Source organism: Pholcus phalangioides, unplaced genomic scaffold (assembly GCF_987345545.1).
Source record: "Pholcus phalangioides strain wild (caught in Gottingen) unplaced genomic scaffold, Ppha-v1.0 ptg000007l_1, whole genome shotgun sequence".
NCBI classification, from domain to species: Eukaryota; Metazoa; Arthropoda; class Arachnida; order Araneae; family Pholcidae; genus Pholcus; species Pholcus phalangioides.
This window is the reverse complement of record NW_028301600.1, coordinates 61,076,156-61,096,421: the sequence shown is the minus strand read 5'-3', so window position 1 is coordinate 61,096,421 and position 20,266 is coordinate 61,076,156.

The following is a 20,266-nucleotide window of genomic DNA, read 5'->3' as shown; positions in this document are numbered from 1 at the left end:
TAATATGGCTTTCAGAATGGGAAAATGTCTTGTCCTATAGTTACCCCGGAATGCAGGGTAACTTTAGGATAACAGAATAACGTCTCTCCGTACCTATTTTGAGAATAATTTTAAATAATCGCGCATGGCAAGCAAAAAAAAGCTGAGGATTGCATCTATATTTCCCCCCAAAAAATCAGGTTGTTAACAATCACAGTACGGATGCTATATTCAAAATTGTGAAATTCTTGTTCTAAAGTTGTTCAAGTTTACGGTATTCAATAATAATCAATATTTTGGCAGCATAATTGGTATAGAAATAGACGTCTTTGGTAAATTTTTTATAGTGCTAGCGTTGTATAATGTGTCTGACAGGAGTGAGTTTCAGAATAAAAACGAGCGACTACAGAAAACAGCAATTTTTTGAACAGCCAGAATATGCTGCATTACTCTAGAATGAAGAGAAAAAGTTTCATGTGCTATGTATCTTATAAAGAAAGAGGAATACATAATTTTTCTATACAAATACGAACTCGGCATCTTTTACTGTACTGAAAAAAAAAACATTGAAACACATCTTTTTCCCTCCCTATCGTGATTTTCCATATTTATTTCCTTATTCTTGAGAATCTAAACTAAAGAGAAAAAAATACAGCAGTCCAGTCCAAGATGAATTTCTTGAAATAGTTATCGTTGCATTTTTTTCTTTGAGACATTTCTGTGCGGCAACTTCACTACATAACATTTCATAAATAACCCAGGAAAAACAGAGCAGTACGGGAGATTAAAAGCGACGTACTGCAAGCATGAGATAAAAGTCCTTTCTTTCTTTATTTTATTTTTTTGTAGTGGTATGAAAGACATACCACAATGTTATTTCTATGGCTAGAAAATGGGTCAAGGGATCATTCCAATTTCGACCGGGAGTTCTTGAAAGATGATCTCTAACATTCTTTCAAACCAATCATCGATGAATTCGTTTTTGTGAAAAAATAAATGTTTTTATGTATAACAACTGCTAACTAATTCGGTAAAACTGAATAGATGGATGTATAATATTATACGGCATTCCTAAGCAAACCTGTGAGGTTTGTTTAACCCTTTAATTGACAAGCAGCATAGAGATATCCAGGAGGGAAAAATTAATTAAGCAAATGAGGTACCCAGAATGTCATTTCATGACAATTAAAATTTAGTGCCAATATTTAAGAAAATATGGGATGTTGAATTTTAAAAAACACACTGTATTTATATGACTTACATAGTTCAAAATAACACTAAAATGTCATTTATTGCTTGACAAGTAACTTTTCTATCATTGTTGAAGAATTCAGAGCAATATCTCTCCTCAACATATATTACTCCCATATATGATTCCCATTTAAAAAATGCGCAAAAGGCGTTCAAAAATCATCTTGTACCAGTTTTGAGAGTGAAAATACAGTATGTAACAAAATAAAAAAAAACCTAAATTTTTATACGCTCCCCTGTGCTCTAATTTCCAGTTACGAAGTTGTTGTCCTGTCTCTCCTGATGCCAACAAAAAAAAATTCCATGTTTCCAAGTGATATTTGAATTCACAAATATATTCGAATTCTAAAAATAGAGGAAGAACAGTGTTAAATGCGGAAAGACCGAATAGCTCTGTGAATATTGCACTTAGAAACTTGGAATTTTGTTGGCATCAGGAGAGACAGGGCAACAACGTTCTTACTAGTAGTTAGGGCACAGGGAGACTGTATAAAAATTTAGATTTTTTATTTTGTTACACACTGTATTTTCACTCTCAAAGCTTGTACAGGGTAATTTTTGAACACATGTTGAGCATTTTTTAAATTGATATCATACCTGTACGACGGATGGTTGAGGAGAGTTAAAAGGCCGTGCTAGAACTTACAGGACACCCTGTATATCTTGTATTAATAAGTGGATAAAACGTCTTTCTCTACATAAAAATTTATTTTGAAAACAAATTTTTATTTTTGCTTCTCTGAAGCTGATGTTGACAACTAATATAATTTATGCTTGTGTTTTTTAACCTGTTGTCCGCGGACACTTGGGGAGGGGTAAGTCAGTACTTTGTAAGGTAGATCATTTTCATTTGCTAGCATATTGCATAAATAACACATTTAATGCTGTGAAATTGTAATTTATTGCTTTTATTGTTTAAAATGATATGCAAATTATAAAGCAAATTGTCAAAAATACATTATGAATTTTATGGGGGGGGGGGGTCCACGAAATTGAACTTAACCCTAGCGGTCCGCGGAGCATTCACCTTCACTATAAGAGGTCCGTGACATCAAAAAATGTTGGGAGAAATTGATTTATGATTTTGAAAGTTGTTCCTTTCGTTGGATTGCAATGCTTGATGTATTTATTCGGCCAAAAAAAAGCATTTGCTCTGAGCTGCTGGAATAATAAAAAATGAATAATACGAACACAAAACAATACTGATGTAGATTTAAAAATCTTTATTCATTTTTTCCACTATATTGTTTCTTAAAAAAAATAAAGAAATCAAAATGCATAAAAAACCATGCGAAATAAGTATGCATTCGATAGAGTCACTTTGCTTAAAGATAAGGAAAATTTATTACCACCTACTCTTGCTATCGAACTTCTTATAAAGTTATATCGTTCCCTGTAAGATAATGATCTTTTCCTGAAAGCTCAGTGAAATAACGGAAATCGAATGCCTGTTTGATATAAAGCGACAATTTTTTTTTACAGTTACCATGAAAGTTCACCCAGTTCTTGGAATTTATACTGTTTTTATTTCCACTGTTTCGAAGTAAATAGAAATTTATCATTCCGGTCAGAATGAGCATTTATGGCTCAAACTTGTGCACATTTCAACGTTGGGATTATAGATGGTCCTTTGTTTCTCTGTGCTATCCTTTTTTGAGCTTAGAAGTCAATAAATTTTCCAATATCGAGAGAGAATTTCATGCGCACAAGGGAACTGAACTAAAAGAAAAATAATAAAATAGCTAAATCAAAGAAGCAGGAAAAAAAGGAACACCTCGCATATGGAAATTCACAGATACGAATTCCTTTTTTTTGTCCAATATTCAAGAACAATTTTTTACTAGAAAAAAAATGTCTCCCATGTCTCACGATAACTACTCACAGAAATACAAAAATATGATTCACTACTCGTTTACAACAGTGGATAAAAGTAGAAAGCCATGTTGTGTATTGAAATGTATTTTTTATGTATAAAAAAATGTTATTAACAACTAGTGAAGATATATGAAAATTGAGAAATTTAGAATAAGATTTATTCCGAGCTGAGTTGAAAATGTTTCAAAAGTCTCTGCGTTGACCATATTAATGACTGACTATATACTACAGAAAACAATAGAGTTCTCTTGTGGAGCTCTTACATTACAAAATAGCGTTATATTTTCCCTGAAAATTCAACTTTCATTGAAGATAGAGTCATAGTAGTCAATAGGGACTCTAAAATGTGATAGATTTTCACATGAAACTGCAATTTTTATTCCTTCAGTTTCATAAAAAACTTTTTTTTAATAAAACTGTTTTGTAGAAAACGCAAAAAACAATCGTAAAAAATAAAAATAAAATATAAAATTGAAAACGCTCCGGTCAAGAAAAACATATACTGTAATACCCCGTAGGAAGATCCAAACATATAGCTTTTAAGATAGATTTTTAGCTGTTGCGGCTGATTCGAAGTCGCGGCCTATCCAGTAATTGTTTCTCCAGACATCGTAACTTTAAGAGATTCTAATGATTTTTTTTTATAAAAATTTTTTACTATAGGATAATGTTTAATGTATAATCATTAATATATTACAGAGTTCTCAAAGAAAACTGAGAATGTAAATTTTAAATTTACAAAACTGAGTTTTACTTAAATTTTTGTGTTGCTTTAGTTTTCAAATGCTAATTACATTCATCATACGAGGGTTGTTTGATAAGTAAGGCAAATAAATCTCTGTGAGATAGCAGCACAATCACTTTCAAATTATTACAAATCATTACAAGTATGACTCTTCAAAACCTGATACCAGAAGTTAGAGCACAAAGCTTTGTGATTTATTTTTTGGCGTCGTCGCAAGTTCGAATTGCAGCAGTTATTCTGAAAATGTATAATAATAAGTGCTGCGCAGTAAAAAAACATCTGCATCTAAAACAGTTGCAAGCTTCCCATTTCAAAGCGCATTTATTTTATAAATGAAGACCACTTATTTTTGGATCAACGAATTTAAACAGGCTGTACATCCACCGGAGAAGAAGTGCACCCGGTTTTGGTCACCTGGGAATCATTGAAAAAGTCCATGGTATCGTCATCAAAGATCACAGGAAAAAGCTGTATGAAAGATGGGTGCCGCGATTGCTGACGACTGATCAAAAGCGAATGTAAAAGACATTTTAAAAGGGAATTAGTTGATATTGGTTCATAATCTTGAAGTTTTTCTGTGTCGATATTTGACCGTGTGTGAAACATGGATTTAGCACTGCACACCAGAGTCAAACCAACAGTTAAAGCAGTGGGAAAGCGTGGTGAAATGGCAGCAAACAAGGGCAAAGCTTGTTTTTCCTGCTGAGAAAATGATGGCCAAATTTTTTTTTAAATTCTCAAGACATAATCCACATGGACCACTTCCAGAAGGGTCAGACATTGATTGGAGAACATTATGCCGTACTTATGGGAAATCTGAAAGAGCAGCTGCTGATGAAACGGCTAAAGTAGACGCACAAAAACAGCCCTATCTCACCAAGCCAATGCATGATCTCACAGCTACATCATTACAATGCTCAAATTGCATGAATTAGTTCTTTGCCCAAATCTCCCAGCCACCAAATACTACGGATTTGGCTCCACGTAACTTTTTCCTGCTTCCAATATTAAAAGTTTTGCTTGGTAGAAAAAAAAACCAATTCATCAGATGAAGATGCCGTTGCAGCTGTAAATGACTTTTTTTGAAGGTTCAGAGGAAATGTAATTTTCTGACGGTATAAAGAAATGTGAACATCCTTGAAAAAAAACTTGTGGAGCTGGAAGCAGACCATTTCGAAAAATAAAATAGAATTGTTCAGGCCATCATCCACTCTCTTTCTAATGTCAGAGATTTTGGAAATAAGTTCTTCCCACATCTAATGGCTGCGCATTTTTTATGATAAAATGACATAGCAACTTGCACAAATGAGATGCAAGCAATTTCCGCAATCTCTGCCACAGTTTCTCGATGGTCGTTGTTTTTAGAATTTCCATTAATATGACAACTTGTTCATTCGTTAAATATGTTGGAGGTCGCATCGTAAGTCGCCTCTCATACTCGATATGCTCACTCTGTTATACAGGGTGTTCTTTAAATCTTTATTTGGCTTTTATCTCATCAACCGCTCGTCGTACAGGAATGATTCCCATTAAAAAAATGCTCAAAATGTGTTCAAAAATCACACAGTACTAGTTTTTAGAGTGAAAATATATTGTGTCCGAAAAAAATATAAATTTTTATATGGACTTGTTGTACTAAAGAACCCAATTAGAAAGTTGTTGCCCTCTCTCTCCTGAATCCAACAAAAAAATTCACTTTTCCAAGTACAATATTCGCTGCGATATTCAAATTCAAAAATCGGAGAAAAGTTGTGAAAGGACAACATAAATTAGGGGAAAAATGTTGTTTGTAAGCTTATGCTGTCTTTCTCAACTTTTCTTCGATTTCAGAATTCGAATAATAACATTTTTTTTCAAAAAAAACGTAAACACCGTTTTTTGTCTTACTTATCAAACGACCTTCGTATAACCATCATATTCATTTTAGGCAATAATTGAATGTAAGTTGATGACGTTACGGTTTTGAAACTCTAGTGCAGTCGATGTCTTTTAGCTCTGTATCTCTTGGTACTGCATCTCTACTTCTAACGAAACCTTCTCTACTTACCACTTACACTCACCGTTACACTTTGATTTAGATTCGCTGAAGGGGAAGTGTCATACATAAAGCGAGGAAATGCACTTCGGACCTTGTTAACGTTTTGGTTCAGGTTACGAGTTCCCTGTAGTCTGTGTGGTGAGAAGTTACGCCATCCAGGTAAGAAATGAGAGAACGTGAAAGCCGTAACCAGGGTAACATAGTTCTCACCGTCCATTGCCATTACAATCCCGAGCGAAAGATCTCATTCCCTTGAGCAAAAAACAAAAAAAAAACAATATGATGTGAGAAAGGAAAGCAACAAAGAATATAGAAAATATAAGAAACGATGCGATTGCTTTTCACCGTTTCGTATCGAATTGTTGCCACCACCTGCTAGTTCTCGTAAGGCCTAATTTGATATCTCTTCTCTTCTTTTTGTTCCTTTCAAACAGAAAAAAAACATATCGGCCACGTTTGCCGCGATGTTTAGATATAAATTCATAGAAAGGTTTACTTATTTCTTTTGCGTTTTTATTTCCACTGTCTAAGTAAGAGAAAAAGAACAGAAACATCTTGAGGAATTCTCGCAGATATTATGTTGATGGTTTTGCTTGAAAATAACTCCTTTATCTAAATGCATCAAAAAAGTTCTAGCGAATACAAAAATTGAAATTTGAATTTTTAGGTAGATAAAAATTTCTCACAAATATCTCGATACAGTAGACGACGTTTATTGGAATCATGGATAATGTTATCATTTGGGCATTCTCATCACTTTCATTAAGTACGGAACGGGCCATTATCATAACATGGGATAAAATTCGTTTATAATTATGAGAACTTCGCTTCATGATATGAATTTTTTTTTTCGAAAGTTTTTTCTTTTTGCATACATTGGAGCTAAGATTGAACCAGATTAATTTTTCTCTATAATTTATCGTTATTAATTTGTCAGACTATGTGGCAGGTCAGAAAGCTCAGAAAGCTGTACTCAGTTCACAATGCCCTCCAGTATCGGGCAGTAACATCGGCTAATATCGATGTATGCGTAGTGCTGCGTTTGCAATTTCTTTTCTATAGTGAATGCATGTATAATATAAAATGAAGCCCCTTTCTTCAGTTTATGGTGTTTCTTCCAACTGAACATACTGACAGTTTCTCGGCTGAAAAAATTTCACTAGGGAATCTGCACCGTACAGTGTAAAAAGTACCGTAATGTGTAATACACATTCTACCCAGTTCCACCGTAACTCCTAAAAATTGCTGAAGAAAGAAAAGGATTTTAGCTCAAAGGGAATAAAATCATGTTTTAGAACAATTAAAAAAATGCACATTAAACATTTTGGAACCTGTTATGTTAGAAAGAGATAAACGGAGTGTTGTACATTATCTATATGTCCCCATTGGACGAAACGGGATATGGTCAGCGTAGTCACAATAGTGATTTAGTTATAGTTACTTTAGATATACAGTCGAATTGTTGTTGGTTCAAAGTCAGTTGATTCAAAGTCCAACGTCACTGGAAAAAGTTTGATTATCCTTAATTCGAATTATTCAATTAATCTACCCTGGATCTGTAAAATGACTACAAATTACAACTTAATCATCAACATTCATATGGGATAGCATTTATCAATTATTTAAATTTTATCATCAGTTGTGGAATTGTTTACCAAATTTTAATAACTTATAATTATAATAATTGATCTTAGCCACTGTTACACTTATTCTATTATTCCACTGTTTTGCAATCAGCATAACTGCAGAAGTTCTTGACAATGTTCAAACCTGATTTAAGGAAACAGTTTATGATCATCCGTTATGAAACTGTTTCCGAATTTTGCTTATCGTTCTTTATGCTATCAAGGAAATATACTTTCACTAACGTATTACAATCGGAACTTTCCGATAATTTTCATATTAATAATGACGACAAATTTTGAATGTTACACCTTGATCAATAGGTTGAAATTCATTATCGGTATTCAGTGGCACAGTCTCGATGCACTTCGGTTGAACAATGTTAAAATTGGGATTAAATTATAAAAAAAAGAATAGGAGAAAAACAGAATTTTCAAACTTTTATTAGTTTTTGAAAATTTGTTGTTTAACAATTTTATTGAGAAAAGCAAAGTCTGGCTTCTTGTCGAATTTTTCCAAACTAAATTTTCTCATACAAAAATCACGATTTTTTTCCCTCCAACTTCGAATTATCCATAAAAGTTCGAGTTATCCATCCAAAATTTGAATTAACTAAGTTTTACTGTAGTTATCAATTGGTTATTATTATCAGAAAACTTGAGTCCCGATGTATTTAAGTGTATGCATTAAGTGTGCGTACACTGTATTCATTGCAGTAGGTGATGACTAAAAAGTATTGAATCGAAAATATATATAAGAAACATTTTTCAATTCTCGAATCACTGAAAGAAAAAGGAAATCCGTAAACATCTCTCTCTGGAATTTTTAATATTCTACCGGATATGAAAATCACGCGGCCTGCTTGCCTTTTCTATCATTTTATTCGTCTGTCCTTATGGAAAAAGCTTTTATTGTAAAGAAATGGACTGACATACACCAACGGGAGTAAAGAAACATGATTTCCTGTGAGTGAACATTGAAATGCATCGAACGTTGCGCGCGATCTTTCTCACCAGCCGCAAGGTTATATGGCTATGCTAGAAAAAAAATTATTGATTTATCAGATGGTATGGTTATATATACTACATGTGCTATGAAATATATATATATATATATATTCTCACTCTTGAAAAAAAATATTATACCTGACTTTCACTAGATTCTTTTTCGTAAGTAGTTGATATCGAGAATGTGACGAAAGGCATTCGCGTAATGTCTATGTTACGATAAATGTGATAAATCGGTTATTACACATAATAACCAGTTATTATGCATAATTACGAATCGTCTTGGTAAGGTTGATAAATTTGTCACTTTAACCGGTGAATATACATAATAACCAAGTGTCGTTGGTAAATTTTATAAATACTTTAAATTGAGGCAAATGCGGCACTCTATGACTCCATAATAATTAGAAGGTTTTAATTCGAACTAAGAGCATAAATTTGCATAATCGACAACTGCAAATATTAAAACGTTAAAACGACTAGTTGAACCTGACGACGTGCGTTAGTGCTAAATAAAAAATCAAATGCGCAACGAAGAAGCATTAGAAATCGTTTTATATACTTTTTAACAACACTTTAAAATTAGTATATTTAAAGAATCGAGTTCATAAGAAAGTCAGCATCACTGACCTAACGATCCTTTTCTTTGCGCGAAACAGTGTCACGTCACAATCTCACGTAACAATCCTTTTGCAGATCGATGCGCTAAAAAATTTATCTACTTTATCTGTGGTTATGCATAATACCCAAGTGTAATTGGTGAATTTGATATAAATGAAAAAAAAATTCCAAACGAGTCTAGTATTTGTGATGAATATAGTCGGAACCCTATACAATGATAACTAATTTTGCGATCATACTCCGATATAATGATACAATACATGTATGACTTATCATGTATAATATATCACATAGTACGATTTATCAGGTTTACAAACGACGCAGCGCTTGGATATTATGCATAATCGCCGGCAAAAGTGATAAACGTAGGAAAGGTCCCCCAGACGCACCTTTGACGCCCCCCAGCGTCAAAGGTGGGGTTGACTAATCTAATGTATATATGTATATATGAATTGACACCATCATCTCTCATCGTGCCTTCCCAGACTTAAAAGTCTATCTCCGCCTATGTCATCATCAATGACAGCTATGGTTGATCTATTTGTTTGAGCTTCAATACAATGAACTTTTCTCAAGAGATTTATTCTTTATATTAAGCACAATTATAACTGAAACGACCTTATTTTTTTCTGCTAGATAGATGAATGAGAATTCATTAACTTCTCAATTAAGAAAAAACAACATAACACGTTAGGTTTTTCCTGCTAAGATGGAGAGAAAAGTTGCAATTAACATGTACTTTTCTACTTTTTTGTTGACGTAAATGTTACTGAAAATGAAAACAGAAATACATACGTCAGAAAAAAAAATTCCAGTCTGTCGAATTTTTTTCTGTGGGGAAGATTTCACTTGCATTCGGAACGGTGTCTTTCTTTGTATGTGCCCATTTGTTTACAAAATCGCAAACTCTATTGAATCGGTTGCCAGCGAAGCAATTTCATTCAATGCCCGTTTTTTTCTTCTCTTATTTCCGTAATTATATAACAAACCAAAAAGTCTGAAGGAAGCAACTACTTTGTAACTTTGAAAAGACAGAAACAAGAAGTTGACATTTGTACTTTTTTTCCTTCCTCTTTATTTTGGTGAAAAGAATCCTTTAGATGAAGGAAAGTATTAAGAAAAAAAAACACACACACACACACACACATACGAAGTGTTTGTATGAAGAAGGGCGCAGAGAAAAGAATAGCACTCGAAAAGAATTGCAGAAACTTTCACTGGTGAATTCCCGTTTTGTTTTTGCTTTTTTCACCGTAAATTTTTATGAAATGTATCTCATGAATTTTTCGTTGTGATTTTTTTTTTTTTAAATTCATGAACGCAGTATTTCTTTTAGGTAAAAAATAATATGTGTGTAGGGGATACCAACTCAAATATCAACGTAATGATGAAACTTCATTTTACATAGAAAATACCAAGTCGTTTTTCAATTACAAAAAATTAAATAGAATATATTCATAAAGATTTAAGAAAGCACAGCCTGTTCGTCGAACTTACGATTTTACCACAAATTTATATAAACCAACTATAAAAGCTAATAGAATTGATAAGACTTGCTTGAGAGTTACTCTTTAACCCTCTATGGGGTCCACCTTTAAGAACATGTATTAAAATTTTTCACTTTTGCAAAAAGGTATGTAAATTGGAGCAATTATATAAGAAAAATACTGTATCGATATATTTTTAATTGAAAAAAAATACATAAACAAGGCAATTTAATTAATCAGAGTTAATTTCATAATTAGTTACAATGGATAATTAAGAGTAAAATATGAATGCTAATACAAATACAAGGCAAAAATTGCTACCGCAGGGAGTCACCCATAGAGGGGTTAGCGCACCAACCTCTCGATGAGTATAAAAAACAAGCCTGCCGTTCGGAATCGGCAATAAATTGTAGGTCCGGGTCTAATTAGCCCTCGTGTGCAGAAAATGACCGTGGTGCGCCAAAAATGACCAAATGACAAATAAAAGGCCACCATAGGCAAAATGTCTGAGAGATGGCGGAAAAAAGATGCCCATAAAAAATATGGATGTCAAATATAACTAAAATACAGCAACCCAAAATAAGATGAATTAACCACGAAAAAAATAATTCACGCTAAAAAAAAAACTAATGATAATGATAAAATAAAACCCACTGCCATAAAAAATTATGGTGGTCTCACCTAAGTATGAAGGATCTCGATTCTTTCCATTGTAGATATCGTATTTGTTTTCAAATATGTCAATTGTGGTGGAATTCACGACTGATATGTGGGGGTGAGATATTCCATTTATTCACAACCTGTTAAATAAAAATTCTCTGTGACACCACAACTTGGAATTGTCCTTTAGTAACCGATACTGGTGTCCCTTTGTCGAAATACTCGATTGACGGTGCATTAATAACTCATTATCTATCCTATCCATTCCGTTCAAAATAACTTCAATCATAGTCCAGGACGAACTAAGCCCCTGGAATAGTAGAAGGATCAAAAGCGACGACACCTTTTTAAGAATGAAACCGAGCATTCTATTCAATTTTCCTTTATTTTAATTTTACTTTAACAAACAGATAAAATCTTGCTTAGTAAAATTGAATAGTTGTTAGCTTGAATTTAATTTCCAATTCCATAAATTTGATGCGATTTTATAAATCTTTTAACATCGTAAGATTTCAGCAGCATCAAAAAAGACACCGACGTGGAATCAATTCTTTCTAGATAAAATACTATATTACTTATACAGGCTGTGTCCCAAATTGTTTGCACAGTAGATACCTCTGTAACCGTTGATTTTCGATTACAAAAAGTTATCAAATGACGTACAGTTACTTAAAATCTCAATATTTGTTTGAAGGGTCGTATACATGAAAAAATAAGGAAATTAACATTATATTCAGTCCCCGTGTGCTCAAAAACCGAGAATTGAAAAGATATTTCTCTGTCCCCCTTCTGAGACCAATAAAAAAATTGCAAGTTTCTAAGTGCAATATTCACTGAGATGTTCGTATTAAAAGAATGGAGGATATTTTAAAAAATACAGCTCTAAATGCGGAAAAACCGTTTTACCCGCGTTTAACACCGTTTTTCCCAAACTTCCCCCATATTTCTAATTCGAATATCTCAGTTAATATTGAAACGTGGAATTTTCTTTTTCCTCAGAAGAGCCAAGGCAAAAAATTTCTATTTTGGTTTTTGAGCACACGGGGACTGTATAAAAAGTTAATTTCGATATTTTTTCCTGTATATGACCTCCGAAACGAATTTTGACATTTTAAGTAACTACGCGTCATTTGAAAACTTTTTGTAATTGAAAGTATGTTTCCAAAGTCAACGGTTACAGAGATATTTCGCTGTGGAAACAATTTGGGGGAACAGCCTGTGTGAATAGCCGTATTTTATACTTTAATAATACTGAAAGATGTAATTTTAAAATACCGAAAAAATTGAGAAAATAATCTATTATAATGGATATTTTTGACCATTTATTTGCCGTGTATATTCAAATATATACCGCGCGCGCGGACAATAAAATGGTAAGTATAATGACGATTGTTTTGGAAGGAAAAAAATTTTTTTCTTTGTATATAGACAATTTTTCTTCTGATATCACTTTATACATCAGAACAAATTTACTTAATCATTATTGCTTTCGGTTAATTTTATCTAGTACTATCATCTAGTAGCTTTCTTTCGAAATTATGTTGAAAATGTCAAGACATAAATAAATCTATTCCATCGATATCTATGTATAACACAATGTACACTTTGAACGTGTTTAAATCCCACTGTTTTGAACGCACGTACATATTTAAAAAATGACTGGGAAAATAAGATATTTATTGGTTTTCTGAAAAATTTGTACTTTCAAGAAATGTGTCAATTTAATTTTACTGTTTGGAGGGAACTAACTGGTTTCGCTTTTGTCAATTAGCTCGTTGCTTTCAGCAGATAGCACTTGTCACTTTGGTGGAGCTGGGTTCAAGTGACTCCCTGAAATTTAGCACATTAACGACTCGAATGATCATCGACTCAAACGAATTCATTCGCTCGTCCTGATAATTAACATGTTCAAGCCGTTTAAAACGTTGTAGTGTCACGTATCTCCCTACCGTTTCTAATTAGCGTCGAGTGATTGTTATAGCGGAAAAGCTTCTGGAATCAAATTCCGGTTGTTCCAATACCTATTCAGACGTGTTTTGAAGAATTATTTATTGTTAATATTATTTTGTTTCTTTTGTATATATTCTTGACTTGTAAAAATTATACCCTTTCAACGCTCATCAAACTGAATTAATATATAGATATATTAAAATAATGACAATGTTGTTAATCGGTAAATATTAATAACACTAGTCTACAAGGTTTTTCTAACATGGAAAAATTTAGCTGTTCTCAATTAACTTTTTAGTCTGATTCCAGATATCTGACCTTAAAAAATGGACATCACTTCTAGTTTTTTCTTATATGGTATTTAATCTTGAATCTCTTAAAATTTACATATTCAGAATATAAGTGTGAAATAGTACTAGAGAGAAATCATATTTCTATTTTTTTACATCTAAAAATTGAGGAATTACAACACTGATTTTATCTCTAATTGCAACCGGATATTTTCTGTTTTTTTAATTGAATAGAAACACAGGTTTTATGTTTATGTACAACCCTGTAGTCGAAAAATGGAGCTAAATCAGTGTAGCACATACATTAATGTTCAAAATAAATTTTGCTATATATGTTTTACTGCCCTTCCCCCTTCGCATTAAATTGGGGTTGATCAGAGGTGTATGCTGGGGGGGGACATGGGGGCTTGTGCATCTCCCAAGAGGATCAAAAATTTAAAAATATGTTTTGATATTTTTTGTAAAAAATAAAATATCGGAGGACTGAATACGAAAGACTAATATAATACCTTTATCAGCTATTTTAATCAATTTCTGCTAACTTAAATGTTTTTTGAAGGTTAATAACTAAAACTTTATCTGGAAGAAAACCCTTGTGAATACCTCTCCAAACCTTCTGTGATCCTTCCTAGGTTAATCCTGTGTGCATCTCTGGGCTTTGGGGTTGATGGAAAACATTTTGGAGTAATGTTTTCCATCAACCCCAAACTTATAATTTTTCTGAAGTTAAATGAGACAAAACTAAAAGAAAAAGTATTTGTAGGTCCTCAAATATGGAAACTTTCGAGTGATTTTGTTTTCACACAAAAACTTGCTGCGTGGCAATCATTCGCATCTGTAATGAAGGGATTTTTAGGACCCACAGAGAAGAAAACGACCAACAGCTTATTCAAGCTGTTGAATACAAAAATCTTGGATATTGAATGACTCCAGAAATCCATTTTGATTTTTTCCCTGATAACCTGGGAGTAGTCAGTGATGAACCAGGAGAAAGGTTCCACCAAGACATTCGAACTATGGAGGAGGCAGGTGGGACCCATCAATGGTGAATGATTACTGTTGGTTTTTCAAAAAGCAAACACACACAAGAGAAAGAAATGAATTGTTTTTTTTGTAAAATACTGGAAAAATGTGTATAAATTTTGTTTTCTGTATATAAATGTATACTCTAAGGATATTATACGTATGCGTACGAAGAACTTTTTTTTGCTATTGATGCATGAATATGACGAAATAGCTATCGTAATGAATGTATTATATTTTTTTTATCAAGAATATGCCAATTATTTCAATTTTCAAGATACGTAAGTTTTGCATAGTATATACGCATTTCAAAAAGTGACCATCATGCATAAAGAAAAAACTGTACGTGATGGGGATTATTTACATTCACATTTGAATTCACCACCCCAAAATTATTCTAAAAGAAACTATGTTATATATATTTCACTGATGTTATAAAAAAGTTAAAAATTGTTGACTAGTGTAATTTGTAAATTCTAACAAGCGTGTAATTATGTAAAAAATATAAGACCTTAAAAAATGATTCTATAATCAAAACTTAGTATGTTGATTTATGGAAAAGAAATATGCTTTTGCATTATATGCGAAAAGAAAATCGAACGGAAGTAGAGAAACTGAGTTAATTATAGGATGTGTACTTGATGAAATGCAATAAATCAAATTTTATTTATTTCCTTAGTGAATATTTTTGATCAAATATGAGTAAATTATCTGTTCTTGAAATATCTCCACTGTATATTTTAATTAACGAAAAAAAAGAGAAAGAATTTTTAAATTATTATGGACATGAAAATAAGAAAAGAACCAAATTCGAACACTAATCATCTAAGTAAATAATCTCATCTTGAAATAGCAAAACATGAAGTTTTCGAAAATATATCTGTAAAAATAACGCAAATAATGAACGTAAAAACAAAATAACGCGATTCACAAATGAAACCGAATAGATGTTGCATAACAAAATTAACAACAGTAACAAAAAAGAAAACCCCCTACAATATCTTAATAATACTGTTGAAAACGGTCTCATATTTATTAATGAAAAATCTTTGTATGAAACTCTTGACAATATGATATATGTTTAACTAATGTACGTTTAATCATGAAAATAAAAATCCAATCAGCAATCAAAATTGTACGTAAATGCTTTCAAATTTTCATCAGATGGAAACAGTTTTTGTTATATATCTGATGACGAAACTTAAATTAAAATAATAGCAAATGCCAATTATCAACAAGAAAGAAAAATAACTCATTACAATTTAAGAACAAGAATATATCAAACAAGTACGTTTTTGCGGTGTATTTCATCATCATGATATCAATAAGCCGGAAATATATAGTCCACATCTTTCAAGAAAGAGTGCATTACGGAATAAATAACTATCGTCACAGAATCCGGCGAAGAGATATTTTTTCCTATATTAGATTTCCTTAGACAAGATTTGCGCATCAAATATTTATCAATGAAAGAGACATGATACAGGAAAGTAAAAGAAACTTATTGGATCATTGAAATTGGAACCTTCCATGTTTGTCATATAACCAAGGTATGAGGGAAAAGAAGAAGCTTTATGTGATGTGTTCATGATAATGCACGGAAAGCAAATAAACAGGTCAGAATCAAGAAGTGTGACAAGATAATAGTATATGAGCAGCTATGAATCTACTGCACCGCAGACAAAGACACCATAATACAAGAGAATGGAATGCCATGACAAGATGCGAAAATGGGTAATGATTTTAAGGGATCGCTTTGTTGTATGCTGCTTCATAGTAATAAGATTACTATTTTTGGAGCAATATATATCTTTCCGAGTTACAAATTGTCCTGCAAAGAAAAACAGAAGGGGTTGCGTTGTGGTTACAGTCGCTATTGTTAACCACATAACAGTTTCTTTTTTCTGCCAGATTGTGTCCAAAAATAAGCATATTTTTTGATAAACAAGTTTTTATTCAAATCAATTCAATCATTTGTTATTACAGGCATTAAATTTATTAATTTCTGATAAAGAAATGACATTTTAGCTCAAAGTTGGCTTTTGCAGTACTGAACGGTGTTTGCGCAAAACTGTCAAGTGATTAAAGCCGTAGAATACGTCAGTGAGGCAAAATGGCGAATGAGAATAAAAGAAATAATCTATTAAAACACAGTTCAAAGAATTTAATTTCCTGCATAAAAATGTTTGTTTCATTGCAAAAAAAAAATCACCATTCTCTTAGTACCATCGTAGCTTGAATTACAAATATATTTGCTATTCTAAAATTCTATAAAAATTAATATTTTTTACAAATTAAATGTCACCCCATTTTTATTAATTGAACGTGCAATGAATTAATTACATTCACAATGTATGAAACACTGGTCTATAATAAAATTGGTATGACTTAAATGCCAAGAGACCGAGATCAATATTTCACGCAAATGTCAAATTTTTAGTAGCGCTACCTAATGTAGTAGGTGGTTCGATAGGTGTATAATCTGAATAAGTGATTGTTTATAAAGCTGAGAATTTGTGAATTTGATCTACTGTCTACATTAAGAGATATCAACTAATATAATCGACACATCAGAGTGCACCTCCATGTTATTTATCAGCATAGCTGAAGGTGAATATTTGCAACATATTTCATATTATGAGATATTGACACATTAGAAGAACGCTGTATATATAATATCTCACAACAGCCTCCCCTCCACTTACAAAATATATTGGTTGGAGGGTTCAAGTAGCCTAAGCCTTCAAGTTCCGACTCTCGTGATTGTAATTAGCGCTTCTCTCGTATATTTGTCGTCACACTTGGAAATCGCTTTACGGCAGTCGGCTTCTCTAAATGCGAGACGCTACCTCTAAGTACTCCTTGGACGTTCAAAATTTTGGACTATTTGGAACCTTCTTTAGACGGTTTATCATCTGAATGCACTTTTGGTACTTTTGAAGGCACGCATATCAGAATTATATCACGTTATTTGGCGAGAGAAAGTTCTTCGCTCCACAATTTTGAACATGATCACTATTTACTTTTTTATTTGTCGTATTCTTGTATAACTCACTTTAAGAAATCCAACGATACCTCACATGATGTGATATTATGCCATAGTCCAGACTAACACTAATTTTTATCCCCGCGGAACATCGATTTTAGTGTCTCAAGTTGGCAGCGCTATTGCCACAGCCGAGAACATCAGTTCAAGGAAGGTCAATGAGTGTTTATTACATGCTTTGGTTAATGCTGTTTCGAACACGATATCGTTTCTGCCCAAGGCCGTACGCAGAATCGACCTTCGGAGGGGAAACAAAAAGCTTAAGAGAGCACAAAAATTTTCTTCTCGAGTAATTTTGAGTTACCACCCTTCAGAAAGCGGTTAACTGACAGAAATTGATTAATATAACATATAAAGGGTATTTTCTTTCGATATTTCATTTTTATCCACCGAAATATTAATTTTTTCCCCACTTTTGGTTGACTTGGGGAGGAGGCACGGACCCACTGACAACCCCAGCGTACGCCTCTGTTCCTGTATCATTCATAGTTTTCAAGTCATTACGTTTTTCATGATAAACACTTTTCTAGATACAAAAATTTAGCATGGTACCCTGTTTCGAAAAGTAAGACGTATTTTACGTCAAAAATGTACTCATGCTTTCTCTGTTAAAGTAGATGCTCAATTTATATAAGAACTGGATTCACACTTTTGGTTGTTTAATCTACATAATACAGGAAATGAATTTGACCGAATTTAAGAAAAAATCAACAAAGTGCTGCGATTTATGTCTTTAAACTTGTTGCCTTAGAGCCTTAGAGTCAGATTTTTCTGACACAAGAAAAAAATCAAATTTTCACCAGTAGGTAGCACCACGTTAATACAATAAATGAAATGCATCTAGATTATGCAGCAGACATTCGTTCTCACTTGGGAATGTAAAAACAACACAAATGTGTGTGTGTTCGACGTGTCCACCACCATATAGCAAAAAATTTTCAGATTTGTGTACAGCATGGGTAGTCGATAGCAGAGATCTTGTGGCGTATGACATCTTCCAGCTCAGATAAGGTTTGAAGTCCATCCCCGTTGTCTGAGCGGAAAGATGTCATACGCCGCGAGATTTCTGCTATCAACTACAACATGCCGTACGCAAGTGGAAATAGTTTTCTCACGCGATGTTTTTTTTCCAGGATTTTCTCGTATATATGGGGTACACACATAAAACATTCGTGTTATTTTTAATTCTGAAGTGAAAAGGAATGCTTGCTGCATAATCTAGATGCATTTCATGTAGTTTGTTAACGTGGTGCTTCCTATCGATGAGAGAATTTTAGCTATTTCTATATTCCTCTGTAGAAAAAATTCGACTGTTTGACAAGTCTAAGGGCGCAAACCATATTCCAGTACGTCAATTTGTTGATTTTTTATGATTTTCTAAAATCTATTCAGTTGTATCAGTTTGTATCATCGAAATGATTAAAGCGTTGTCTTCATTGCGTGCTTATTGGCAATAAGCATGAATAAAATTTTTTCTGGAGGTATATTCTTGTAGTATAGTAATGGAGATTTTATGAAAATTTTTTCTAAAGAAAACGATTCACATCCATGATAGTGCTTACTATCAACGAAAATAATATATGATGAAAAAAGACCTGTTGGTTAATCGGAAACCGGATACATTTTGTTGCATACTCTGAAACGCAAAATTTCGAAGCCGAAGAGTTTCTTAATAGAAAAAGAAGATGAAAGAGACCATTTTCATAAGCTGGTGTTGAAAGTGACGCAACTAATGAGAGGGTGCATGGTCATTAACGTTAATAAAACAGTTTGGCAACTCAACAAAAGAACTCCATCCGGTGCAGCCAATCTACCAAAAGAGTTCGTTCGAGCCGCAACAACATATGTGGTTTCCAGAATGACAGCGATCATTTTTGTTTTTTCATCATTATGCTAGGTGATTGCTTCAGCCATGCTTAACAACAGAATATTTGCTAATTGCTTCATTATAACTATCATCTTATTTCATTTTTTGGTACGTCTACTCCTAACAAAGATTACTTTAGAACAAATTGCTTAAATATATATATATATATGTTACGACAAAAAAAATTTCTCTTCAATTAATTCTTGAATCTAATTTATATTGACCCTTGGGGTTACAGAGTGCCTGTGTCATTGTAATGTCATTTTTTTGGCGGGGTTTTTTTCGGTTGTTTTGATTGTATGTTTTATGTGTTGTGTTCAGTCAAATAAAAAAAATTACCCTTTAATATTTTTATGTTTACCTCCTTCATTAATTTAATCCAGTACTATAATATATTGCACATAATGAAATGCCTCTTATTTCGTGATATAAATGCCTCAGAACTGAGTTAATTATTTATGTGCTTTATTTATGTGTAATTATTTATGTGTGTTCTGAGTGGGGGCTCTGCCATAAAAAGCAAATGGATAAGTCCGTTGACAGAGTTATATATTTTGTTTTACTTTTCTACAATAAGTTGTCGTTATTTAATAATACAGATGAACTTGGCTAATTCGAACTTGATTAATTCGAATTTTTGGACAATTCGAATTTTTATTAATTCAAAATTTATGAATTCCCCCTTGAGTTTCCTTTCCAATTTAATGTTAAAATTACCAGTTTAATTTGATCTTTTGTCCTCATGTTTTGGATAATTCGAAGTTTGATTCAAATACGTAATTTGCAAAACGCTTATTTTCGCAG